The 27,216-nt window shown below is 46.1% G+C and overlaps 1 long non-coding RNA gene across 1 annotated transcript; it reads right to left on the minus strand.

The window, feature by feature from the left end:
* Positions 1-23,724: 23,724 nt before the first annotated feature.
* Positions 23,725-26,759, minus strand: LOC146207758 (uncharacterized). Its single transcript, XR_014704232.1, has 2 exons — positions 26,347-26,759; positions 23,725-23,858 (listed from the first exon to the last, which is right to left on the minus strand). It is a non-coding gene; the product is annotated as an uncharacterized LOC146207758 (long non-coding RNA).
* Between the last annotated feature and the right edge of the window lie 457 nt (positions 26,760-27,216).

The raw sequence follows: 27,216 nt of genomic DNA on the forward strand, positions 1-27,216 counted from the left end.
CCTTTCCTTCACAAGTCTCTTGTCTAGCGTTTCTGCCATCTGCAATCCCACACTTGAATGCGCGCCAAGGAACGCCACGCGATAGCTGCCGCAAAAGCGGGACACAATTTGTTCACAACAGTATGAACCAATAAAGGCCTATCCACAAAATATAAATTATGAGCCTGACATCGCGCAGCACACGAGCGCCACATCGTTTCGCCTCCATTGAAACACAGCCGTGGGCGGTCGGAATCGAACCCAGGAACTCCGGCACAGGTAAGACGCCCGACTATTAGCCGGAGTTCCCGGGTTCGATCCCGACCTCTGGCGCTGCGTTTCGATGGAGGCGAAACGAAGAATCGCCGTGTGCTGTGCGATATCAGTGAATGTTAAAGATCCCCAGCCAGTCTAAACTACTCCATAGCCCTTCACTACGACTCCTATTTGCTCTTTCCACTTTCACTCCCACCTTCATCCCTCTATGGCGCGGTTCAGATGTCCACAAAAGTTTTGCACATACTGCATCTTTCCTTTCCTGTACACCAATTATTAACGAACCGTCAGTGTCAAGGAGGTTTTCACATTGAATAACCTTGAGGGTCAAAGACAGATACTGGGCCTTTCCTTTCTTATAAACCAATGTACAATATGGAAGAACAAATCTGAAAACATGATCTTGACCTAAATAGGTGTAGGTGTCCGCAATCGCCGAAGTCAATATCGATTGCGCAGCCACGCCACGGACTCGAAGTACACCAAGCTCAAACCAAGACTTGGCACTTTACGGATCACCGGAGTCTAGCCATAAGCAAAGAAACATATTCTGCTGAATAAAGAGCTTTACCATGTGTATACCCATGCTTCAGCTTTCGTTTCACACTAGGTTTAACCGAAACTAAGCCACATCTATTTTTATTGATCGCGTGGTTATCTATAGTCGTGATGGCATCCGTCATTCGCTGTAGAAGACAACGTTGCTACGACAATACCATGAACCCAGCATACCTTTCGTAACAACGTGATTAGAAAAAAAAAGACCTCAGAACTATAGTCAGACTGTGGTGGTCAATGAGAGAGAAATTTTAGAAGAGTTACACGCATTACGTCTGCATGTACTTATGAAACGGAAAACTGCTACTACGCAAAAACCTAAATGCATATAAAAGAGCGAAACATATCTGACAGGATAAACAAATTGCTATCAGCTCGCGATATGCACAGTTTGTTCAATTCGTTAGGGCGACTTAATCACCTCTTGTTGCAGCTCGCGGGAGGCTTTCGCAAAACACTCGCGCGTCTTCGCCATAGGCGTAATGAAAGGGCACTGGAACGCTATGGCAAATTCTTCGGTGTAGAGAAGCAACACATTAATCTCGCGCGCATTGAACCACCAGGACTGCCGGCACTTAAAGTAGGTACTCAGCATGAAGAAGAATTTTGCGTTGGAAATGTGCCACAGGCTCCAAGCGGGCTTGAGTATGCCAGTCAGATTTGCTGACTACGTTCACAACTGACGACAGACTCAAAACGCTGTAGAGGAGACTGTCCACTTCTGTTTTGTCCTCTCTGAAATCATCATCATCATCATCATCAGCCTGATTATACCCACTGCAGGGCGAAGGCCTCTCCCATATTTCTCCACTTAACCCGGTTCTGTGATAGCTGCATCCACTTGACCCCTGCGAACTTCTTAATCTCATCCGCCCACCTAACTTTCTGCCTCCCCCTGCTACGCTTTCCTTCCCTTGGAATCCAGTTTGTTACCCTCAGCGACCATCGGTTATCCTCTCTTCGCACTACATGTCCTGCCCATGTCCATTTCTTCTTCTTAATTTCCATTAGAATGTCATTAACTTGAGTTATTTCTCTGACCCACTCTGCACGCTTTCTATCTCTTAATGTTACCCCTACCATTTTTCGTTCCATAGCCCTCTGGGTTGTCCTCAACTTAAGTAGAACTCTCTTGGTTAGCCTCCACGTTTCAGCCCCATAGGTGAGTACAGGCAAGATGCAACTGTTGTACACTTTCCTCTTGAGCGATACCGGTAAGCTGCTAGTCATAATCTGCGAGTGCTTGCCAAATGCGCTCCATCCCAATCTTATTCTTCTTGATATTTCCTTTTCATGGTCTGGATCTGCGGTTACTACCTGTCCTAAGTAGACATATTCGCCTACTATTTCCAGTATTTCGCTACCTAATGTAAACTGCTGTTCCTTCCCGAGGCTGTTGAACATTACCTTAGTCTTCTGCATATTGATTTTCAAGCCTACCATTCTACTTTTTCTGTCTAGGTCATCAATCATTATTTGCAGTTCATCCCCCGAGTTGCTTAGCAAGGCAATGTCATCAGCAAATCGCAGGTTACTGAGGTATTCTCCATCTACCCTTATCCCTAACTGCTCCCATTCCAAGTCTCTAAATACTTCCTCTAAACAAGCTGTGAATAGTACTGGGGAGATTGTGTCTCCTTGCCTAACACCTTTCTTTATGGGAATTTTATTGCTTTCTTTATGTAGAACTATGGTTGCTGTGCAGCCACTATATATATCTTCCAGCACTTTCACGTACGGCTCGTCTACCCCCTGATTTCGCAATGCCTGCATCACCGCCGAGGTTTCAACTGAGTCAAATGCTTTTTCGTAATCAATGAATGCTATGTATAAGGGCTGGTTATATTCCGAGCATTTTTCTATCACCTGATTGATGGTATGGATATGATCGATAGTAGAGTACCGTTTCCGAAACCCTGCTTGATCCTTTGCTTGATTGCAGTCTAAGGTTGTCCTGATTCTATTGGCGATTACCTTAGTAAATATCTTATACGTAACAGACAGTAAGCTGATTGGTCTGTAATTTTTAAGGTCCTTAGAGTCCCCTTTCTTGTGAATGAGGATAATGTTTGCATTCTTCCATGCTTCCGGTACCGTCGATGACACCAGGCACTGCGTATACAGGGTGGCCAGTTTTTCTAGCACGATATCCCCCCCGTCCTTCAGCAAATCTGTAGTTATCTGATCCTCTCCAGCTGATTTCCCCCTTTTCATAGTTTCTAGTGCTTTCTTGACCTCGTCCTTCGTCACTGGTGGAACGTCTGACTGTTTTTCCCTACCGCCAATCTCACTACGGTCCTGACTACTTTGGCTACTGTAGAGATCTGTATAGAACTCCTCGGCTACTTTGACTATCTTGTCCATATTAGTGATGACGTTGCCCGCCTTGTCCCTTATCGCATACATCTGGTTTTTGCCTATGCCCAATTTCTTCTTTACCGCTTTAAGGCTTCCCCCGTTCTTTACAGCATGCTCAATTTTCTCCATGTTATACTTCCTTATATCGGCCACCTTGCGCTTATTGATTAGCTTTGATATCTCGGCCAATTCGATCTGGTCTGTTGGATTGGAAGCTTTCATACTCTGCCGTTTTTTAATCAAATCTTTCGTCTCCTTAGACAGCTTACCGGTATCCTCTTTAACTATCCTACCGCCTACTTCTACTGCGCACTCAGTAATGATATCTCTGAAATTATTGTTCATTGCCTCTAGGGTAATGTCGCCATCCTCAGTTAGAGCTGAAAACCTATTCTGTAGCGAAATTCTGAACTCTTCTGCCCTCCCCCTCACCGCTAATTCGTTGATGGGTTTCTTTCTTACTAATCTATTGCGTTCCTTCTTCAGATTTAGGCTAATTCGGGACCTCACCATCCTATGGTCACTACATCGAACTTTCCCGATTACCTCTACATCCTCCACCATGGCGGGGGTTGAACACATTATGAAGTCGATTTCATTTTTAGTCTCTCCGTTAGGACTTTTCCATGTCCATTTCCGGTTCTTCCGTTTGCTGAAGAAGGTATTCATGATTCGTAAGTTATTGCGCTCTGCAAACTCAACTAGTAACTCCCCCCTGCTATTCCTAGAACCAATGCCATAGTCACCTACTGCCTTGTCTCCTGCCTGTTTTTTCCCTACCTTGGCATTGAAGTCGCCCATTAGTACAGTATACTGCGTCTCTCTGAAATAGTTAATGATTAAGCACTTTCTAAAACGCTTGATATTAGCCTCGCTTTTCGGCGTCCACTTGATGTTATCCAGTGTCATGTACCAAAGAGCATCCGCCAAAAGTCGGCCTAGCCGAGTTTTGTTAGGCAGCCCATATTCGCTTGAGCTTCCATCAATGTAGCCGTAAATTCCGGAAGACAAAAACAAATGTCTTTCGCCCATGATTTGTACGTCTTCGTAGTGAGCCTTGCTCACGTCTGTCAGAGTCGTCTCGTGCTCTGTGCTCAAAGAAACCGTATACGTATCCTCTTAGGCGGTTTTCGCCGAAATGTTCAGAACCATTTGGAACCGGTATATTTGAAGCGTGAGTTGCCTGGATATGCGTGACAAGCACCAGATTTTCGAAGAAGTTGTGTAGTCGTTCGGTATCGTCAGCATCAATCAGCAGGCTGGCTTGAATGTCTGTGTACACGGAGTGTTTCACTGCAGTGAATACCCGTTGGGCAGCTGTGTCCTTGTTTTCGCTTGTTAGCATTTCGGCATTGAAGGTATCCCAAACTACACTCATTGTCAATGCTTCGATCCCGCATTGCATGAATAACGCTTGTTCAGTATTATCAAATTTGTAGGAATCCTGTAGCTCACGGGAAACGCTGTGCCACACAAGGAAAGCGACTTTCAAATCTCCAGCTGTTCTGTTCTTCTCTTCCATGGCAAACTGGTCATGAATCAAGCGGATTTCGCTCTCGCCCGCAACATTGACGAATCTGGCTGTGAGAAGTGAGGAACCGTACGCGTCGAGGCCAGCTTCGAGGTCAGCTACGTTCCACACTTCTTGAATATTGTTCTTCTCGTTGACCACAGTGTACTTCCTTTTGCTTCGGGGATAGGACATAATGGCCTCGCACAATTGGCTTTGGAAACCGAACGCAGCGGGCGACGACACAGTCGTGAAATCGGCCCGTTCATTCAAGGCGTCTACCACTGCGGTCATCATGTAGTAAAAATAGGCTTCTGTGTAGCATGTCGCCAAGCTGTTCAGTATCACCACTGACTTATTCGCCTCGATAGACACGAGGACAGCTGACGACCTTTTGTACTTTATGGACGCAGCGAAAATGTAAAGAATGGCTTTCCTGGTGTCCACCGCTCCATGTGGCTCCCACAGATGCACCAGAGCCTTGGCGAGGGAATAAAACGCACTTCTAGGCTGTGGTAGAGTTTTCACGCACGACCTGTAGAAAGACGTGAGGAAGCGCCCAGCGTCTCCCTGCAACATGGCGCCTGTCATGAAGGTCTGCTCAAGCTGGGTAGTCAGGTCCTCTTCATCCCTCCATCTGTCGCGAATGACGTTAGAGCAGATGTATGAGAAGAAATCTCGACAGGGGTTAACGCTGGCGTTGCGGTACCAGTCCAGCTCGCGCGCTAGAGCAGGACAGCAGAATGGCGATACTTTCTCGTCTTTATGCAGGAGGTTCGTCATGTAGAGTGTGGTCGATATAGAAGCCGCAGCGCCCACAACTACGCCGGTCAGGGAGCAGGCGAGTGCCAGGCCTTGACTTTTGTGTTTTGTGCAGAAGACGCGCGACGCTCTCCAAACGGCGGCGAGAGTTCTCTTTGGATGGCGGTTACCTTGCATGTTCTCAGACTTGCCTAACTTCTTCTTTACCTCACGTGGTAGATTTTTTGCGGCTCAACTGCCATTCCTCTTCTTTTTCCCCACGCAGCACGAACTAATTTCTCCCTTGTGCGAAGAGCGGGTCGCGGTAATTGTATATAGTGCATTAAGCCATAGTCACTGATGCGCATTTGTGGACCAGGGTTTAAGCATGGCTTGAATCTAGTGATAGAATGAAACCTGCGAGTGTCGCAGCGATAGGTTCAGTAACACCGCCTATTGAACTGGCAGCTTAACTGCGCCAGTATTTCGAGCCGTAAGCGTAGCGTAGATTTTCAAGTACCTTTACTGATACCGCGCCTTGCCCTTATTTTAAGCCAATTGATAATGAATGAATGAATGAATGAATGAATGAATGAAGGCTTTATTTGAATGAAGGGATGGCTCTCGGCCGCTATTTGGGTCATTAGGTAGTTAAGAGGGATGGGAGTGTAGTTTCACGGTTCTTCAGGTTGTTTCTAGTTGCTTGCCATGCTGCCGATCTGCGCAGTGAACGTCGACCTCTCTCACACTGCTTGAAGCAAGCCACTCTCTCCGACACGTGGCATTGCAATGTTGTATTGCGGTGCTTATAGTGAACTAGAATATAGCGGTGCTTCATAGAATCTGATCTGCTAGGGTGGGCATGTCGTCGGGTGAAATATGCGTAACTTCGTTTCTTTTTCATGAAAACAATGCGCATCACCATATAAGATGTTTTAGCTCTGCTGCACACCGTTGACAGTAGGTGCTTCCGGTCGCGTCGGGATCTTTAACGTGAACTGACATCGCACACCACACTGACGGCGGGGAGGGGGTGAAAGGTGGCTGTTCCTGGTCCTACGGTGGTGGTGGTGACAAGCATTTATTTACTCTTTGTACAAGGAGATGTTTGGATCGAGGCCTTATTAACCCAAGCCCTCACAAGTCTAGGTGGAGCTCCTATTCCGGAGCCCAAATGGCCTCTAAGCCGCTCGCGCCCTGGCGACCAAGGTCCGCTGTAGGTCATGGTAGCTGAGCAGCGCCACCTCCCAGGCCTCCCTAGAAGGGTGGGTAATGAAGGAATTGGAACGGTGGTGATTGGATGGATAGGCCCAGATCGTGTGGAAAACGTCGGAGAAGGTCGCTCCACTCAGGCTGTAGCCCCCATTAAAGTCTGTATTGAAGTGCTTCAAGACTGCCGGGCACAGCACTGTGTTGATAAAAATTTTGAGAAGGACTTTTTCGTCCGCTCTCCGGAGACCTTTACAAGGTTCCGGAAAGCGGCGGTGGCTGTCCTTATAAGCCCCGCCGGGATGGTGCAGTGGTAAGACGCCCGTCTACTGTGCCGGATTTCCCGGGTTCGAACCCGACCACGGCGGCTGCATTTCGATGGAGGAGAAAGGAAGTGGCGTCCGTGTGCTGTGCGATGTCAGCGCACGTTAAAGATCCCCAGGTGGTCGAAACTACTCCGTAGCCCTCCACTACGGCTCCCCTTTCTCTCTTTCTACTTTCACTCCCACCTTAATCCCTTCCCTTACGGCGCGGTTCAGATGTCGACATAGCAAGTGTGACAGATACTGCGCCTTCCCTTCCTGTGAACCAATTATTAAAGATGTCCTGGTGGTCAAAATTACTCCGTAGTCCTCCAATACGGCTCCTCTTTGAGTCTCTTTCTACTTTAACTCCCACCGTCCTCTCTTCCCTTACGGCGCGGTTCAGGTGTCCACAGAACCAAATGTGACAGATACTACGCTTTTCCTTTCATGTGACCCAATTATTTATTTATAAATGAAAAGCCAGCCATGAGTTGTGCGATGTCACCTTAACAACCGTGAATGTCAGACAGATTCTGCGCCTTTGCTTTCTTATATAAACCAATGTACAATATACAAGAAAAAATATGAAAACATAATGTTGACCTGGCTAGATGCAGGTGACCACAACTCGGTGGCGTCCACTCATCTAATTTAAATGGAGAGGCAGTCCTGGGTTGTGAAATGTGTTCTTAAACAACCTTGAGGGTCAAAGAGATACCACTCTTTCCTTTCTTATAAACCAATATAGAATATACAAGAAAAAATATAAAAGCTTGATATTGACCAGGGTAGATGTAGGCGTCCACACAAAAGTAAGTATAAGGCTCTTGCCTATCCTCAAGGCCAGAATTACAGGCCGTCAGCGTCACGGAGATTTTCACCTTGAACAACCTTGAAGGTCAAAAACATATATTGCACCTTTCTTTTCTTATAAACAAATGTACAGTATACAAGAAAAAAAAAAGCTGGCTGAAGGCTTAGCTTGGTTAAGCCTGGAAGATTGCGAATGCAATAAACACCCTTGGCTGCGCCTTGTTCGGCGGCTGCGCCCCGACTACTGCGAGGAGCCGAGCCACAGCCCCATTTATCCTCTTAGCGTGACGTCACAAACAGCGAGCGCCCTCTCTCGGCTACGAACCAGCGCCGTGTATGGACTCGCCGCCACCATCCGATGGCGCGAGCTGGGGCCCCGTCTCTCCTGGCGTGACGTCACACGGTCACGTGAGATTGGTGTGACGTCACCGCTGCGGCTCCTGTGAGGACTCACCGCCACCATCCGAGGGCGCGAGCTGGGGCCCCGTCTCTCGGTCTAGCGTGACGTCACACGGTCACTTGAAAGGTCATGTATGGAGGCGCCACGACACGGCAAAGGCTCGAATTGCTAGCAGAATTGCTTTCGCAATTGATTGATTGAATGTCCTTTATTGAATGGGAAGGCTCATGGCCATGGATGGGGATAAAGGGGAGTAGACATAATCTTCATTGTTTATTTAGGTCGTCACTCGAATCACATTGCTCTAACCAGGCCACTAAGCGAGCCATACTTGGCAAATATCATCTGTGTGTTTGCATCAGTTTCTAGAAGGGAACGGTAGCGCAATAAAACATTGTCTTTTATGGGCACGGTGCACCAATTACAGTCTGTTTAGGTGTCTTTTAAGAGGAGAATGGCGAAAGCCTACTCTTCCTTTCCTATCGTTTGCGTCTCGTCGTTTGCCTCAAATCGGGGTTAGTTGCAGTGATACATGTAATTACTAGCGGGTAACCAGAAACGAAAGGCGCAGTATGTCACACTTTCTCCGGTAACTGTTTGGACGGTACACCATCGCTCCTGTAGAGGGGCGTTCCTTGGCGCGCGTTCAAGTGTGGCATAGCAGATGGCAGAAACGCTAGACAAGAATAATCTCGTAGCATCCCGGGGAATATAACAGACCTCGAACTCAGATCTTGCGTACAAATCTCGCGCACGGGACTTCCTTCCATGAGGATAAAAAGGCTTTCGCCTTAATAATGTGAATACATCACGTTGACCTGGTTAAGTGTGGGTATCCACAACCGCCGGAGTCAATATAGAGTGCGCGCAGCCTCTATCATTACCCGAACGTCCGTAGAAGCGGAAGAATCCGCTATAACCATTGCGATAGTCTCTTCCACTGCCACCCTTATCCTCAGCGATTCTAAAACTGCCATACAAAATTTCGCCCGAGGCCAGCTACATGCTGCCTCTCACAAAATCTTAACTACCAACGTTCAAACACCCCGACCCATAGACCTTGTCTGGGTACCAGCCCATTCGGGCAACCCCGGTAACGAAGCGGCCAATTCTGCTGCTCGAGCATACGTCGACCGAGCAACAGATACCGAGGACCTAGGCAGTGCCAGAGATCGGCTGATCACTTACAACGACATTACACTACACTACCGGTCTGAAAGACTTCACTACCCACCCCCACACCCCTCCTTAACTAAACCACAACAAATAACATGGAGACACCTTCAAGCCCGCACCTTTCCCTCCCCAGCACTGTTGGCACTCTTCTCCCCCTCTACTCATCAGTCCGAATGTTCCCTCTGCGAGGCCCCGAGAGCTACATTCGAACATATTACGTTCAGATGCCCGGAGTTTCAACCACCGGCCGAATGGCACCTTACCGACAACGAGGCTTGGGAGATCGCGGTCTCCAGCTCAGAACCGGCTCCACAAAGGAGACTGGTCGATTGGGCTGAAGCGGTCGCCGTCAGGCACTGCCTGCTGGCCACCACCCGTGATCAGGAGCCGGCCCAGCCCTTGTAACGAGTATTTCGCGGCTTCACTAAATAAAGTTTTTCACCACCACCACCACCCACGGCACGTACTCGGAGTACGCCAAGCACAAACCAAGACGAATTTCTTTACGAATCACCGGAGTCTCTTTCTAGCCATAACCAAAGGAAACCATTCTGATGAATAAAGAGCTTTACCGTGTGTAACCATGCTTCAGCTGCCGCTTCGCACTCGGTTTAACCGAAGGTGAACCACGGCCATTTTTTATTGATCGCGTGATTATATTTGTGACGGCAATAATCATTCGTAATGAGTGTTAATGTGGAAGAAAAACACCTCAAAACTAGTTAAACTCTGACGTGCAATGAGATACAATTTTTATAATTGTTACATTTGCATGTATACTTATGAAACAGGAAACAGCAATTGTGTAAGAATCTGAATGCATATAAAATAGCGAAACATATCTGACAGGAGAAAGAAATTTCGATCATCAGCTCGCGATAGGCACAGTGTGTTCAACTCCTTAGGGCGACGGCTTAGTCTCCCCTTGCTTCAGCTCGCGGGACGCTTTCGCAAAACACTCGTGGGTCTTCGCCATAGGCGCACTGAAAGGGCACTGGAACGCTACGGCAAAGTCTTCGTTGTAGAGAAGCGACATATTCATCTCGCGAGGACCTTTTATCCACCAGGGCTGCCGGCACTTGTAGTAGGTACTGAGCATGAAGAAGAACTGTGCGTTGGAAATATGCCACAGGCTCCAAGCGGGCTTGAGAGTATGCCAATCAGACTTTCTGACTATGTTCACAACTGACGACAGACCCAAAACACTGTAGAGGAGACTGTCTCTCACTTCCGTTTTGTCCTCTCCCAAATAGTTCTCGATGAAGCATTTTCTAAAACGGTTGATATTAGCCTGGCTTTTAGGTGTCCACTTGATGTTGTCCAGTGTCATGTACCAAAGAGCCTCCGCCAAAAGTCGGCCCAGTCGAGCATTGTTAGGCAGCCCATATTCGCTTGAACTTCCGTCAATGTAGCCGTAAACTCCGGAAGACAAAAACAAGTGTCTTTCGCCCATGAATCGTAAATCTTCATAGTAAACCTTGCTTACTTCTGTCAGAGTCGTCTCCTGCTCTCTACTCACAAAGAAATCGTACAAGTATCCTCTTAGGCGGTTTTCGCCGAAATGCTCAGAACCATTTGGAACCGGTATATTTGAATTGCGACTTGCCTGAATCGGCGTGACGAGAACGAGATTTTCGAAAAACTTGTGCAGTCGTTCGGTATCGTTAGCGTCCATCAGCAGGCTGGCCTGAATGTCTGTATACACGGAGTCTTTCACGGCTGTGAATACCCGTTGGGCAGCTGTGTCCTTGTCTTGGCTTGTTAGCATTTCGGCATTGAAGCTGTCCCAAATTGCACTCATCATCAGTGCTTCTATTCTGCAATATGAGAATAACCCCTGTAAAGTGTTCTTTGTATTGTACAAATACTGTGTATTATGCACGACGCTGTGCCACACAAGGAAAGCGACCTTCAACGCCCCAGCTGTGCGGTTCTTCTCTTCCATGGCAAACTGGTCATGAATCAAACGAATTCGGCGCACGCCTATAACAGTGACGAATCTCGCTGTGAGCAATGAGGAACCGTACGCGTCGAGGCTAGTATCTAGGTCATCTGCGTTCCAAACTTCTTCGTTAATATCGTTCTTCTCATTCATAACGGTGTACTGCCTTCTGCTCAGGGGATGGGACATAATGTCTTCGCACAATTGGCTTCGGAAACCAAATGCTGCGGCCGACGACACAGTCACCGAATCGGCCCGTTCATTCAAAGCGTCTAGAACTGCGGTCATTATGTCGTAAAAATAGGCTTCTCTGTTGCATTTCGCCAAACTGTTCATGACCACCTCTGATTTATTCGTGCCGATGGACACGAAGACAGCTGACGACATTCTGTACTTGATGGACGCAGCGAAAATGTAAAGAATGGCTTTCCTGGTGTCCACCGGTCCACTTGGCTCCCACAGATGTACCAGAGCCTTAGCGAGGGAATAGAACGCACTTTTGGGCTGCGGCAGGGTTTTCACGCACGACCTGTAGAAAGACGTGAGGAAGCGCCCGGCGTCTCCCTGTAACATGGCGCCGGTCATGAAGGCTTGCTCAAGCTGGGTAGTAAGGTCCTTTCCATCCCTTCGTCGGCCGTGAATGACGTTAGAGCAGATGTATGAGAAGAAATCTCGACAGGGGATAATGCTAGCGTTGCGGTACCAGTGTAGTTCGCGCGCTAGACCAGGACAGCAGAATGGCGCTACTTTCTGGCCTTTCTGCAGGATGCTAGTCATGTAGATGGTGGTTGATAGGACAGCCGCACCGCCGACAACAACGCCGATGAGAGCGCAGACGAGTGCCAGGCCTTGGCGTTTGTGCTTTGTGAAGAAGATCCTCGACGCTCTCCAAGCCGCTGCGACAGTTCTGTTCGGGTGGCAATTACCTTGCATGTTCCCAGACTCCTATCTTCTTCTTAATCGCACGCGATAGATATCTTCTTCTCCTTCGATTCATAAGGCACATACCCACAGGGGAAGCAGGCTAGATTTCATTACAGGTAAGGAATAGAATTCACGATGTCAATTTAGACTGTATGATAGATAATTAGTGTTGCGAAAATAATTTGGCAGATTTTGAGGTGATATGAATGGAAATCAATGAAATTATGTTTAAAGAAATAAAAGAAATAAAAATGCAATTAAAATTTTTAAGTATAATTCAGACAGATCATCGCTAACACACAAATCGTGCGGTATCAATATCATGGTTTTGGAGTAACTCACACACCGGTTGTAAGGCATACCATTTGACGGTTGCACCAAAGGAGAGGAGGACGGGAACTGTAAATGGCAGTCCTAGGCAAGCAAGAGGAATTTCTATATAAATTCTTCCCTGAGTAGCATACCTGCGGCAGGAGAGGATATAATGGTCAATGGTTTCTACGTCATCAAACTATTCACAAAGATTCGACGGCGTGAATTCACAATGGCATAAAGATTGAGGAAAGGAATTCTACAACGCATGAGCGTCATGGCGACCTAATATTGCCTCGAGTTAGAATACCGGACATTCCAATGGAAATTTAAATGTTCGAAATCCGTAGTCGCAAGGAGTGGCTCATGGCTCAAGGAGTGTAACTTTTGAAACCGTTCAAAACGGGATATATTTAGCACTATAATGTTTGGTAAAACATTGGAAACTGGCCCACTGAGAGCTGGATTTGCCAAGTAATCAGCCATAATATTAGAAATAATGCCTCAGTGCCCTGAAACCCACTGAAAACGCACTTCCTGTAAATATAAGGGAAGGAAAAACATCAGGGTTTCCTTCAAAAGACGCATCTTTGTGCTTTCCGGCGCTGCTAGGACTGACAGGCAGTCAGAGAGTATGACTGCGTGAGTAACGTTACAGAGAACGTTTTTATGGGCCAAAGCAATTTCAAGCATTTCGGCAGTAAAATATGCTGTTTAATCTGGGATGCGTACACGGAATCTCCAATCGAGTGCCTGAGATAAAATATATACCCATTGCTGCTTTTTCATTCCGTTGGGACGCATCTGTGAAAATAGTTAGCTACGTGTCGTGGATACTGTAATAGATAATCTTCCAAGTTGCCATTTATTACAGTAGTTGTCAATTGCTTTACATCAGATGGCAACGACTGATCAAAGAACAGTGCAGAAGTAGCTTGAACATTACAAACACATTTTACTGAAATAAGTGAAACTGCGATTTTGGACAGCAAGGAGTGAGTAGATACCAATTGTGTTTGCTTATACTGCGGGTTATGATAATCTAGATTGTGTAAAAAAATGGGATAAGCCACTACAGGCAGAGGCTCAAGTGCTCGTAAAAAGGTTCCCACAGTGTGCAGCTCAAACCGAGATTTCAAGTGTCGCACACAGGCCTCTAAATTGAGGACTGAATTTGGTAACCATAAACATAGTCGTAAACTTCGCCTCTCCAAAAGCAAGTAAGGTCATTGTTTGTATTCAGGACTGCCAGAGAAAAGAACACAACTGAACTCCAGAATTGGTCTCACGCAAGGACGTTATAAAGAATAGTGGTGGTTTAGCTCTGGCTAACCCTAGTTGAATTGCGAAAGCAACTGCGGAAGCTTCTTCTGTCTGCTACATTATTCCCCTATCACGCCCTATTAATGTAAGATGTTACATTATTGGGAATACTTAAGCTTATCCTTTACGAGTATGATGCGAAAGCGTAAGCTATCAGACCGCATATAAAGCCAGCTTTGACCGTATGAACGTGCCTACGTCGTGTAGAGGTAACGAGAATGCAAACGGTTCTGAGATGCTGATTCTAATATCACCCTCCCATATGAAAAGAGCGGCCCAAGTTGACAGCTCCTGCCCGTGGCATGGGGGTAACGTGAATTCAAACGTCATGGCAGGCTGATTTTTTCACGAGGAGACCGTAGCTATATTCCTCTTCATGGAGTAGCTGCCTCTTCACGGCGTAGCTGCGGCTACCCGAGGTCTTGCTTTGTCTGTAATAGAATTGCTTTCGGAATAAAACTGCTGGAGGGGTAGTCAATGGTCTGTGGTGAAGCCTGCGGCGGCCATCTTGTGCTTGGCAAGAAGTGGCCTGCCAAGCGCAGCGCTGTTCGCGGGCGTTGCCAGTGTATTTGAAGGGCTTAAAGGATTTTTAAGTTTTGATGCAATGCATTGGCCTATTAGGCGAGCCCGATTGGACGTCATCGAATTTATTTGAACGTACTGAATTTTTAAAGATATCGAGATTACTGGGGTGTTTTTCTCTCCACTCAGAGCAAATGTAGCAGCCTTGCATCAATGTCAAACTTTTGAGTGAAAACAATCCTAAGTTATTACATAGTTGCTTAGCTTATGTCGAGTATAACAGCACTGCATTAATTAGAATTATTAATTAAACATTGTGAATTACCTGCTAATGAGCTTTGGATTTTCTGCGACATCAAGTCATATGTCATTAGATAGCATATGTCGAGTATAATTGCACTGGGCCAATTTTATATTCCCATTGAATGCTTCTAATTAGATAATTGCGAATAAATATTACAATACATGGTATATTGCTACAAGTTGTATATCGTTGAATAGCTTATGCCTAGTAGAACATTATCTATGCTTTGCGTGAATGAATTAGCTATGATCTGCGTGACTTTTGCGTTGTTTAGCATTTGATTTGCATTCTATTCGTCGAGACCATTTCAGCAATATGTGGCTACTTTGTAGCATAATGTTCAATTTTATACATTACTAATCATCAGCAGTTAGTCCCTTAGTGTATTGCAATGATATTAGTTTAGCACAACTGTACTCGATATAAGCTACGCCACGATATGACCTGAAAGGATATCATACATTTCAGGTTTATTCACAATTGTCTAATTGGCGGTAATTATTTAAGACGTGCAGTTGTCCAGTGCAGTTGTACTCGGCATACGCTATCCAACGATATACGACTTGTATCCAAAACATATATTTTAATATTGATTCACAATTATCTATTTAGCAGTAATTAATTAGGACCTAAAGTTAGCCCAGTGCATTTATACTCCTTTTATGCTATCTTACGACATATCACTCGATGATGTCGCATAAAATCCAAAGTTTATTAGCAGTTAATTATTCACAATGTTTAATTAAGACTTCCAATTATTGCACTGCTGTTATACTCGACATAAGCTAAGCAACTATGTAATACGAACGTTGCTGCGGCTTCACTCAAAGGTCTGAAATTGATATTAAGCTGCGACTTTTGCAATGAGTAAAACGAAAAATCCCCCACTACTGGGATATCATCGATATATTTAAACATCCTGGTGGTTCAAATCGATTCAGAGACGTCCAATATGGCTCACCTGATAGCCCAAAGCATTGCATCAGAACTTAAAAATCCTTTAACCACTTGAAACACACTGGCAATGCCCGCGAACAGCACTCCCAAGCGCTTGGCAGGCCACTTCATGCCCGCCACAAAATGGCCGCCGCAGGTTTCACCCCAGCCCATTGGCCGGTATAAGGGGCTTCCACTCTGGCAGTTTTTTTATACCTCTGTGGACTCACGTAAGTTTTATAGAGAAATAAAAGAGCATCTCTGCGCATACCCAATTTCTTATGGCTAACTCTAATCAGCGACCGAGAGCTAGCTCACCTTTCAGGCAGCTTTTGATTTGAGGCCGCCAGTCTAATTGGGAGTGGTATAATAGACCCAGGTATTTTAAGGATTAAACCTGTGGGATCTGCGAACCGCACTACACAAAGGAAATATAAAGATAGTGCGCCGGTGGGAATACGAGTACTGAGGATTTCTTCACGTTGAGAATGTTACCTTACCTACCCAAACTTCAAGGGCATTCAAGAAGGCTTGCAAAACTGGTATAAAGAATGAACGCTATTTGCAGAAGGAAAAAGGAAATATCATCCGCATTCACATACAATTTTATATTTTGATGAACAGGACTATCCCTCATTAATATGGCGACGCCCAGAAGTGAGGACAAGGGAAGATGAGGTCGACGAAGAAGCGGTTCGTGCTGGGACTCGCAAGTGTATTTTATTTTCTTCTTTTTTTGTTCCCTTCCCTCTGCCCCTCCAATCGCATTCTTATTTTTTTATTTTTTTTTTATTACATGAAAGTATACTTCAAAAATATTTCTTTGCTACCCCATTCTTGGCCGATCCCCCTCTGTGGGTATGTGCCATATGTTATTTGGACAACAACAACAACAGCAACGACGACACAGCTTGGTCTTCAAAGTTCGTCCTGTGACAAATAAAGCCTCCCTCATAACATTTTGGTGAGAGGCGCTGAGTAGACGTTCACCATAAACCCTGAAGACGGATTCCGAGCTTGAATCGCGGTGAAGTCGCCGTCTTCCTGGCCTGCCGCCATCTGTGCCCACGATGTCTGCAGCGACGCTCCGAGGTTCGCTCCTAGCAAATCATGGCAGCATCACCGGGCGCCGCGTCTTTTCACGGGCTCATCCAGCGAAGTCGTGGATAAGTGGCTCACTCACTACCAGCGGGCGAGCCATTAAAATAAGTTACTCTTCCGCCTAGTTAGCTAACGTGATCTTCCCTCTTGACGACACAGTCCTAACGTGGTACGACAACCACGAGGACACTTTCACCACCTGAGGCCGCTTTGTATAGGAGAGATAGAGTATTTTGGAGATTCAGACGCGAAGAAAACGAGCTGAACAAGCGCTCTCTCAAAGAGTGCAGCTTCCTGGGGAAACATATACCAAGTATATCGAGGAAGTCTTGAAGCTGTGCAAACTTGTCTCTGCTCGCATGACTGAAGATGACACAGTTGGTCATCTGCTTGAATGATTTGCCAAAGATATCTGTAAGTTTCTTATCGGCAAATCAAGCCTCGACTCAGTGGCTGAACAGATCCAGCATTGCGGCACGTTCGAGACGCTGAAAATGCGTCGAATAACACCCGAATTCGGACGTTTGGCTGGCGTGCCATCGGTGGCTGCTGTTGACGCTGCTGACGTAACATCGTCTGGCGATCTGGCCTCCACGATACATCAGATCGTTCGCGAAGAAATGAGCCGGTCGCTAGAACAAGCGTGGGGTTCCTCAGCGCTGTCTCTGTCGCATCCGCCGCGTCCGCCTCCTACAACTGCCTTTAATGCAACTGACTTCGTTAATCCAGCGGACTTCAATGAATACCGGGGACCGCAGTAGCTGCGGCAGAGTAACATACCGAGGATAGCTTCAAGACAACGGATCCGCTACTACCAGCCGACAAATAACCGGTATGACAGTTAACGCGGTGCTCTGAGTGGCGACTACTTGCCCGCGCTACCTTTTCCTGAGGCCAACCTGGCCACATCTGACGATCATTTTCTCGCCGCCAAGCATCACGTTACGACTCCATGAACTATCCTGAGCAGCAGGATTACAATCCTGGCTTTTCTCGGCGTTCGCGCTACCCTCCTGATTCCGGAGACCCATGGCAAGCACTTTTGCGGGATCTTTCACCGGCATCGAACAGAACTTGCATTCTCGGCAATGTTCAGTCAAATTTGTGCTACATTCCTTATCATCTAACGTGCGCACATGGCTTGATGGCTTTGCATGATCCAAGCCAACTAGCCCGACAACAACTCTTGTTGAAGCACGTGTGCTGTGCGAAGCCAGTGCACTTTAAAGACCCCAGGTGGTTGAAATTTCCGGAGTCCTCCACTACGGCGTCTCTCATAGCCTGAGTCGCTTTGGGACGTTAAACCCCACAAACCAAGCCAACCCAAACCACCTCCAGCTTCCCGCAAGCGCCGTTCTCCATCGCCCCAGCGCCGCACACCGCCGCCGGAAGACTAGTCGGCGTGATCGATGGGGGTGAGGTCGCTGGACGTTAGCTATTGGAAGAGATACCTCCGCTTGTGCTGATGTTAGGGATAAAGTCCATGTTTTAGTAGATGGTGTACCTGTTATGGCTTTAGTTGATACCGGGGCCACCATATCTGTTGTGAGTACTGCATTTAAGCGTCGCATCGAAAGAAAAGTGTTATTTAAGTGGGATAAAAGTGTTCAGGTTTGTTGTGTGAGTGACGAACAATTGCTTGCTGTTGGAGTGTGCAGTGTTGAAGTTTCTTTGGGTGGTGAAGTGTTCCGTGCGGAAATAGCAGTGCTCGCCCGGTCAACGCATGACGTCATCCTTGGAGTCGACTTTTTGAAGATGTGTGGCGCCAACGTCGACTGCCAAACTGGTGAGATTAGCGTCGGCAGATGTGTTACCCCTGGTCTGATGGCAGGCTCGTGTAGTGATGTGAGTGGGTTTTGTGGTTCTGAAGATACCGTTGTGCCTCACTTTTCAGCTGTGTGTGTACAGCTTTCCTACCGTGACGCCACCCTCGACATGTCTGAAGAGACTTTACAACCGGTGCACCCCACCTGCATCAAAACAATGTCTTGATTCCTCATGACATGGTGTCTGTTGCGAGGTGTCTGGTGCATGTAGACAGCATCGAAATGCAGCCCCCGGCGTTTGTTTACGTTAGTTTATGGAGTTTAAAAGGGCTCTAAAGAGATAGCGATACAGTTTTCCTATACCTAGTATGTGAAAGAATATCGATGTAAGATAATCGTCAATCAAAAATTTTAGAAATGTGGCATTTGGAAGCAGAGTTGTTTGCAGTAAAAATTTGAATATCTGCGCCTTCGCGGTTTTCCTCCTCCTTTCAACTTTTTAGCACGCGCAAAAGCTGGCCCTCCTCTACGGGTCTCGCCCACTGACACGTCACGACTGACGGATTTACGCTTTTACTTTTTTTGCTTAGCGCCGCACACCACAACTTCCGTTTTGGCGCGCTTTCTGGCCGGTGTGCCGTCGTGGGTGGGGCACTCGTCATCTGCTTCATCTCGGCTATGGCGCACATCACCCTTCGGCGCAACTCAGAAGTTTTGTTTCTACGTTATGCATCCCTGGCGTTGACCTCACCCACCAATGGCAGACTAGGCTATTTATTGGCATGCAGCCTCACTCAATGGCTACCCAATGTCTTCCACTACCCACTGGCTCCTATATCCAACCACTCTCACTGGCCATCTAATACTTACAACCATGCTTACTCACTGGCTTTTAATAACTGCTATCCAGCTAGGCTCTTCGGCTGCCCAACATCGCCCATCCAAGCTTGTCCAATGGCTTTGCATCATTGGCACCCAGGCAATCCCATTATTGTTTAATGTTGTTTTTGTGACTATTGTTTTTATTTGATGGGGGTTACGGCGCAGAGAAATAAGGCCATCATGCGCCAAATACGGGGTTGAGTTTGGTTTTGTGCAGGTATTTGACATGCAGCTATTAATATATAGAGAGAGCATCCTGAAAGTTTAAAGGCATTCACACACAAAAAAAAAAAAACAGAATTGTTCGTTTCATGGATATTTATTAGGTGCGCATGTGGTACATAGTGAAAAAAAAAAAACATTATGCAGAATTTTTTCACACTTCCAGGACTTCACTTCTGGTTAGGTCCATTGACAAGGTGTCGGCTGATCCCAGGTTGTAGGAAGACGCCGCATTAAAGGCTGCTTCAGGTGTCTGCCAAGCCAGCATCTCTAGCATGCGCCTTTTGCTCTCGCTTATAAGGACAGCAGCTTTCAGCAGCCCTTGCCCATATATGCTCGAGCAGCTTGCATGTCACCACCTTCCTCTCGTGCAAACATCTGCAAGCGAAAACAAAAATAAGGGACAATATTATGCAGAATCCTTTTTTTTTTTTTTTTTTAGTAAAGCTCGGGCAAACTGTTCATTAGCAGCAAAATTTGCCGCAGCTACAAAATTAGTTTGTCCAAGTCAGTGCGCTGAAATTGGAATTCATGACGAATGCATATTTTCTGTTTGGTGCAATAGAGTTGATATGACACATAACGGTTCCGTATAGTAGCCACTACTCGGCATAAGTTTGCTAGTAGGGAACAAGAAACACATTTTTTTCCAAAGTAAGAGAAATTAATTGATATTTACCTTCTTTTTAAGTCACATCTGGCTGTTACTCCAATTAAAATTCCTCAAGACTTCAGGCACAGGCAAAAAAGGACGGGACCGCTGGAAAGTAAAAATGAAGAAATCAAGAAAAGATCATTTTAGCGTCACTCTAATGAAAACGAAGCCTACGTTTTGTAAACAAAAACATTGTTCTCCTTATAACATTGCATGAGGAACTAAGTGAACTGTTGTAATCCCGATGATTATTTCAGGCAGCTTATGTCCACAGGCTCCTCCAGGATGTGGAGAAATGGTCTCAGAGCTCGTTACATAGATAGGATAGGATAGGATAGGATAGGATAGGATAGGATAGGATAGGATAGGATAGGATAGGATAGGATAGGATAGGATAGGATAGGATAGGATAGGATAGGATAGGATAGGATAGGATAGGATAGGAAATACGTTAATTTCTCTAGGAAGGTCTTGTGCTAATAGCAGAAGAGGTCCATCTTCCGTCTTCTCACAGGGTCGGTGCCCCTATTCCAGGGCTCCGCTGAGCTTCGCTGCTCGCTGGGCGTGCTGGATCAGACCGAGTTGGCAATCCAGATCGCCGCTGGAGAGCCGGCTCTCCCACTGCAAGCACAGCTTCAGAGCACCACTTTATGACTGATGCCTACGAAAGACCATCAAAAGAACTAATTGCTCAGCATAGACACAGATTTACGCTTCATCATGAGTAGCCAACTGCACAGTGCAACTCTCAGCATACTTAACCCGAATACTCAACAGACTGGTACCAACGTCGCAAAGAATTGGCCGCTGGAGCCAAAACAATTGTTTCAATATTTTTGTGACACCTGATAATAGCTGAAGCGCAGTTTCACTTGAGTTTTGCCGTCAGAGTGTGTGCAGTCTTGATGTACCCGTGTCGCTGTGTTTCGTTTGTGGCGGCGGCCAAGCGAAAGCGCACACAAAAATGTTGCTGTTTGCTTATCGCGACAACTCGACATGGCGTGCGACCTCTCGCAGGACTTTCAAGTTTTTATCACAGTTGACACTTGAAAAAAAAAGTAGGAAAGGCCTTTGTAAATAATGTAAACAGGAACTATTCGCGCACTTTTCATGGCAGTGCATCTTCTTCGCACTAACCCCGATAGTGCGGGAAAGCACGCTTGGGGTTCTGTGGTGGTCGGGGAACGGGCGTCTCGGGCCGTTCCTCGGCCCAGCAGGTCCTCGGGCGCAGCAGTCGAGACTCTAACCACTGAACCACCACATATTTGTGCTTCCACACTAATAATCTAACATTTGAAACTGGCTTCATTTAAAAAGCTTATTTTAACGGAAACTGCTTTACCCTTAGTTTGGCGGATGATGGCTTTAGTTGCCTATGCGCCATAAAACCCAACACAAAACAGCACATTTTCTGGAATCGTCGAAAAACTGCAGTCAGCTACACAATGGCCTGGCAAGAAATCTCTGCCTCAACATCTGGCTCGTTACTATCTTCTTCTTACAAAGTTGTTCATTATGCCAGAGGTACTACACCGAGTGGACAGAAAAGCCGTTCCTGAAAGTTTGCGACGACGCCACACAAATCTTGAGCATGAATCGCATCTCGAAATCGGCTTTAAAAAACAGCGTATTGTGGGAGTTACAGCGCGCCGTTCAAATATTCAGCTTACAAGGGCGGCACAGTCAGAATGGGTGCCGGGGTTGGCCATTTCTGGAGGAAAACTGCATTCCTTGAATTGTAAATACTGTAAACATAAACCACTCGCGCACTTTTCGTGAAAGTGCGGCTTCTCCGTACTAAGCCCGATAGTGCGGGAAAGCACGCTTGGGGTTCTGCGGCGGTCGGGGAAGCGTATTGACAAACCATATCCCGTAGGAGCACTCGAGCAGACGACGCTCTGACGCGCAAGCACGTGACACAACGTCACTTCCGCGAGTAGCAGCGACGCTGTTTCTCCCTAGCGCCTTGTGACGAGACTACTCATGGGTTTCAGTTTCGTTTCATGCAGGGCTCGCATTTACGTTTTTTTCCCGCTGGTGTTTGTCAAAACTACTCATGTTTCGGTGTCGTTTTCGCGCAGCGCCCGTATTTTCGCACGGCTGTCGGCTGAAGTTCACGTAAAAATAACGCGAATTGTCGTCGGCTAAAAGTTCGGTCACGCGATCACGTTAATTTCGGTCCAGTGACCACTGCGCGGGCTTTTTGCTCTGGTGTTCTGTAAACGTCGGTCGGTTACCGGTCACGTTACGTAAATTTCAGTCCAGTGGTCACTTGCGCGGCTGTTCTTGTTCTGGTATTTTCTGGAATCGTCGCTCTGCTCGGCTACACCCCGAAGTTTGCACTTCTCCCCATCCGCATAGCTCCACGCATTTCGTCCGGTGCTTCTGGGTTGTACGCACGTGCACTTGGCTCATCCGTTGCGCGCTGCGCTAGCCAGGGTGATTTTGTGCTTGGCGAACTTGTGTGTCAATTGCGGATAACTAGAGATGATGGACGAGCTCCCAGAGCCGCTCGAGCTCGTAAAAGATGAGCTCGCGTCAAAAGGGCTCGGATCAGTGTATCGCGCGAACCTGACAAACGAGGCAGCCGTCAACGAATGGCTGGAAGCCTACAGCGTCGAAACCAACAAGTCTTGGATTGTGCAAAAGGTTCAAAAGGATGGAGAAAGATACGTACTTTGCCGATCAGCCAGTATTGCTCATAGCAGTATATTTCAATCATTGTCAAATAATTTATACTCGGCTAGTGCTATATGTGGGTTGAATTTCAGTCAATTTAACAAAAAGTGGAGCTACATTTCTCGCTTATACACTGGAGTCGAAAGCACACGAGCGCAATATATTAGGCGATAGTTTCCATGCAGACCAATGCAGTTAACTGGCAAGCGCGAGAGAAGAGGCTTTTGAAGGAAGTCATCACCTCGAAGCTAAATGACTAATTGTAGAAATGATGACACAAAGTGCTAGTCACATGCCGTCAATCTGATAACTTTCCCTTGTAAACGTTCGTAAAATCAGTTTACAGAAAAAAAAAAAAAATCTTAGCCAAAGAACTTATACTGAGTGAACATCTAGTGAATATCTGCCGCAAATGTTAATAATATATCATTATAGTATACATTATAATGTCCACGTTGAAGAGAGTAGAAAGTGGACATGTACCGAATACCCACATATGCCCACACATCTCTTGATGAGATATTAAATGATATTCTGTAGATATGTAGCCAACATCTTTTTAAGGATCAGAGCAATTGCTGAAAAGTGCCAAAGAAGATAATTGTTTATCCAAGGTAAAAATTTCCTACTGGTTTCTTGCGGGGATCCTACTAGTTCCAGTAGTACTGGTTTATAAACACATTCCCCATAGCCACTGGAATCGGTAGCGGCTGGGTCTCCCTGCAGAAGGTCGGTTGGGTGCATTGGTTCTGGTGGGCCTGTTGACCTATGAAAATCTTGGTGCAGCAGCTGCCTAGGGCCGCACTATCAAAATGAAGACAAGGGCAAAGGTTTCATAAGTATGAATCATACTTTATTATTTTCCATGTCTACAAAAGTTCTGCAATCTGCGTGGACACTTTTGTCTTGCTGTGTGGTACTGCTGCAGGTGTTCCAGCTTCAATCAGATGTTGCAATGAAGTTAGCTGCACAGCAAGATTTTTTTCAGAAAAACATACAGCACCACACTACTTTAATTTGAATATCAACAATTTGGAAAGCAGCCATTCAAGAACAATGCATTTGGATTACGTTTGTGTACTTGCATCGCCAAGGGCTTAGATTACTTCCAACCAAAGCCATCATCTCAGCTTCTAGACATTAGTTGATGGCACGGTACCCTGCCAATTTAACAGTCAAACCATTCCATATGTGACACACCACAAATTGTTAGTGCTGTGCTTCGCATGCTATACAGCTGCTTACAGTGCGGTCAATCATGTTTCTGTCTAGTTTGAGCTTTTTCAGAATCAGTGCGTGGCGAGCCTGTGTATGCATTTGGACCAGAATATGAGAGTGAAAGTGTGTGCAATGACAACTGGTGTATGTGGAGAATATGCACTTCATGTGTTATATGTCGACTATGCGAGACAAGTGCAATCCACTGTGTGCGTGGTCTTCTCTATAACTCGAACCAATTCACTGCACTACAACATTGTCATCAACCATTTGTATCCTCATTCTCCTTTTATTTCCCTTTTCTCCCTTCTCTAGTGTGGAGCAGCACGCTAGGGTCATATTGCTGCTGGCTGAACTCTCCACCTTTCTTTTCGTTGAATTATTTTCATCGCTACCTTGCTTATTCACTGTGCTTTTGGCCTCCTTGCAAACACAAATGTGGCTATTTGCAATTCAAAGTAGGTTCTTTGATGGCCGCATGGCTGCCCAGTGTCATTTGAGAACTGAAGTCACATCTGCCACTTTTTCCTGCCAAAAAGTTGAAGGCATTTGCCAGTAAAACAAACTGCTTCTGCATAAATGGTTTACAATGTATTGCTTGCCGTGCATTTACTAAACAGCAAAGGCATTGTTTCACCTAAATTTAGAAGCAGTGTATTTCAGTTTTGTTTAGTATAGTGTCCCAAATTGACTTAGGCTTTGCAGGATTCTGTAGTGTAGGTCTCCGGCTCATTTTTGACCAATGATTTTTTTTTAACATGCACTGACATCACACAGTAAATGGGTGCCTTACATTTTTCTCTATCAAAACATGGTCACTATGGCTGGGATCGAACTCAGGTTCCTCAAATTTAAATGCCTAAAACTGGTTGTTTCATACTATTTCCTAGACGACTTTCATCGGGGTAGCCTTGTAGTACCTAATTTACTATAGCCACAAGTCCTTGTAGTACCTAATTTACTATAAACACACTTGTGGCACATGATGATGACATTAACAAGCGTTTCTTCGAAATGTTGGATTGCTAGCTGACCAGTGTGCAAACCATAAGGGAGTGATGTCAAAATACTCTGGTTTTCCCCTCTTCAAGTGTTGCTATAATTTGTGAGCTTAATCCTTTAATTTTGTAGCAATGATTCCTTCTTCAAAAAGATTGGTAGGCATAATGGTGCATGTACAACATGTCACCTAATTCAGAAGCTTCTGAAGCGGCTGTAAGATAGTTTGGAATTCAAGTTAGCCAAGGTCACTTTGAGATGTATACAAGGAATAAACAGTTGTTGTGAAAACCAGTACTTATTTATTTGACTCAATATTGATCTGCACCATTCTGCGTAAGCATGTTATGGGGTGCCCACAACTTCAAAAATAAACACTGTTGTTTCTTCTTGCCATGACACTTAAGCAGAATACCAATCACATACATAAAGAGTTACAAAAAACAAATTACACAGCATGCTATGCCACTGCCTCTGCTTAACAGGTGCAGTTAAGTTAGCTATTGCGCTCAACAAATGCCTATTCAACACAGTGCTCTCAAACAAGCGTGAGTACTATAAGAGGGTGGAAATTCTGGCTGGTTGGTGCATGATCTGTGGCTAAAAACAGCGCTAACACGAGACGAAGCAGACGAAATAGCATCGTGTCCCCTCTGCTTCGTCTCTTGTCAGCGCTGTTTTTAGCCACAGAAGCGTGAGTACTTGGTTACCGAGTTCACCTAATAGCCCACTACTTTCAGAATCAATAGTTTGACGTCGCCAGATTATGGGCTTCAGAAAAGGGCGGTTGCCGCTATGACCAGGGCGGCGTAATCATGCGTGTGTTCACAAAACGAGAGCATGTTTTCATTTCAAGGATTATTATCGCTAATTTCAGAAAACTGGCTTCGCTGTTCCAGCATGTTGCCATATAAAACATTTCCGTATTTAAATGCCGGAAACTGGAAAAAGAAAGAAAAAAAAAACAATCCTGAGTGAAAACAGCTGCTCACAAGGTAGCATAAAATGAGAGACGGCCTTTGAGATGTAATTTAGCATCGATAGTAGTCTACATTTGCCCTTGGGTAGGCCAGTAGCTTTAGCATCCTTAGCGAAGACCCCCGAGCAGCGATGCAGCATCACAGCAAATGTTGCACAAATACACCACGTAACCAAGTTTTTTTTTATCTCTTTTTTCCCCCCTTTTTACCCCCCATATTCCAGCGGTGCTTATCTAAATATTGCAGTGCTACTAACCAAGGCACTTTCAACGATTAGTGGCTCCAAGGCGAGCTCCAACGGCGCTGCGCAGCTTTCTTGGAATCGACACACTTGCACATCCAACACCAGCACAGTCGGCATCCAGCATGTTTAGGCAGCAAACGTTCAGCAGTCGTGGCTTCACAAAATCGCTTGCTGTCAGAGTCAAACACCAGACTTCGAGATGACGGCCAAGACACTTGTTTCGAACTGCAAACATCACAGTATCCAGCATCCAAATGGCACGGCTTGGGCCACTGCATTTATAAAGCCTCAAAACTGCGGCCGCAGCACCCCTTAAGCCACAGACACTACCACTAAGCCATGGTAGAAGGATACGCGTTTGTCTGGTTAACCAACGCCCCAACGCCAGCGTCGGCGAACCAAAGGCGCGAGCGTGTGCGCCGCCATCTTCCTTTGGCATAAAAAAAAAAATAAAAACAAGCAAAAACAATTTAAAGGAAGTGACGTCGTGTCACGTGCTTGGGCGTCAGAGCGTCGTCTGCTCGAGTGCTCCTACGGGATATGGTTTGTCAATACGCGTCGGGGAACGGCCGTTTCGGGCCGTACCTCGGCCCAGCAGGTCCTCGGGCGCAGCAGTCGAGACTCTAACCACTGAACCACCACAGATTTGTGTTTCCACACTAATGATTTAACATTGGAAACTGCCGTCATTTAACAAACTTATTTTTAACGGAAATTGCTTTACCCTGAGTTTGGCGCATGATGGCTTTAGTTGCCTATGCGCCATAAAACCCAACACAACACAGCACATTTTCTAGAATCGTAGAAAAACTGCAGTCAGCTACACAATGGCCTGGCAATAAATCTCTGCCACAACAGCTGGTTCGTTACTATCTAGACCTT

The sequence above is a fragment of the Amblyomma maculatum genome, chromosome 1 (genome assembly GCF_055883805.1).
Source record: "Amblyomma maculatum isolate TAMU_Amacu chromosome 1, ASM5588380v1, whole genome shotgun sequence".
NCBI classification, from domain to species: domain Eukaryota; kingdom Metazoa; phylum Arthropoda; class Arachnida; order Ixodida; family Ixodidae; genus Amblyomma; species Amblyomma maculatum.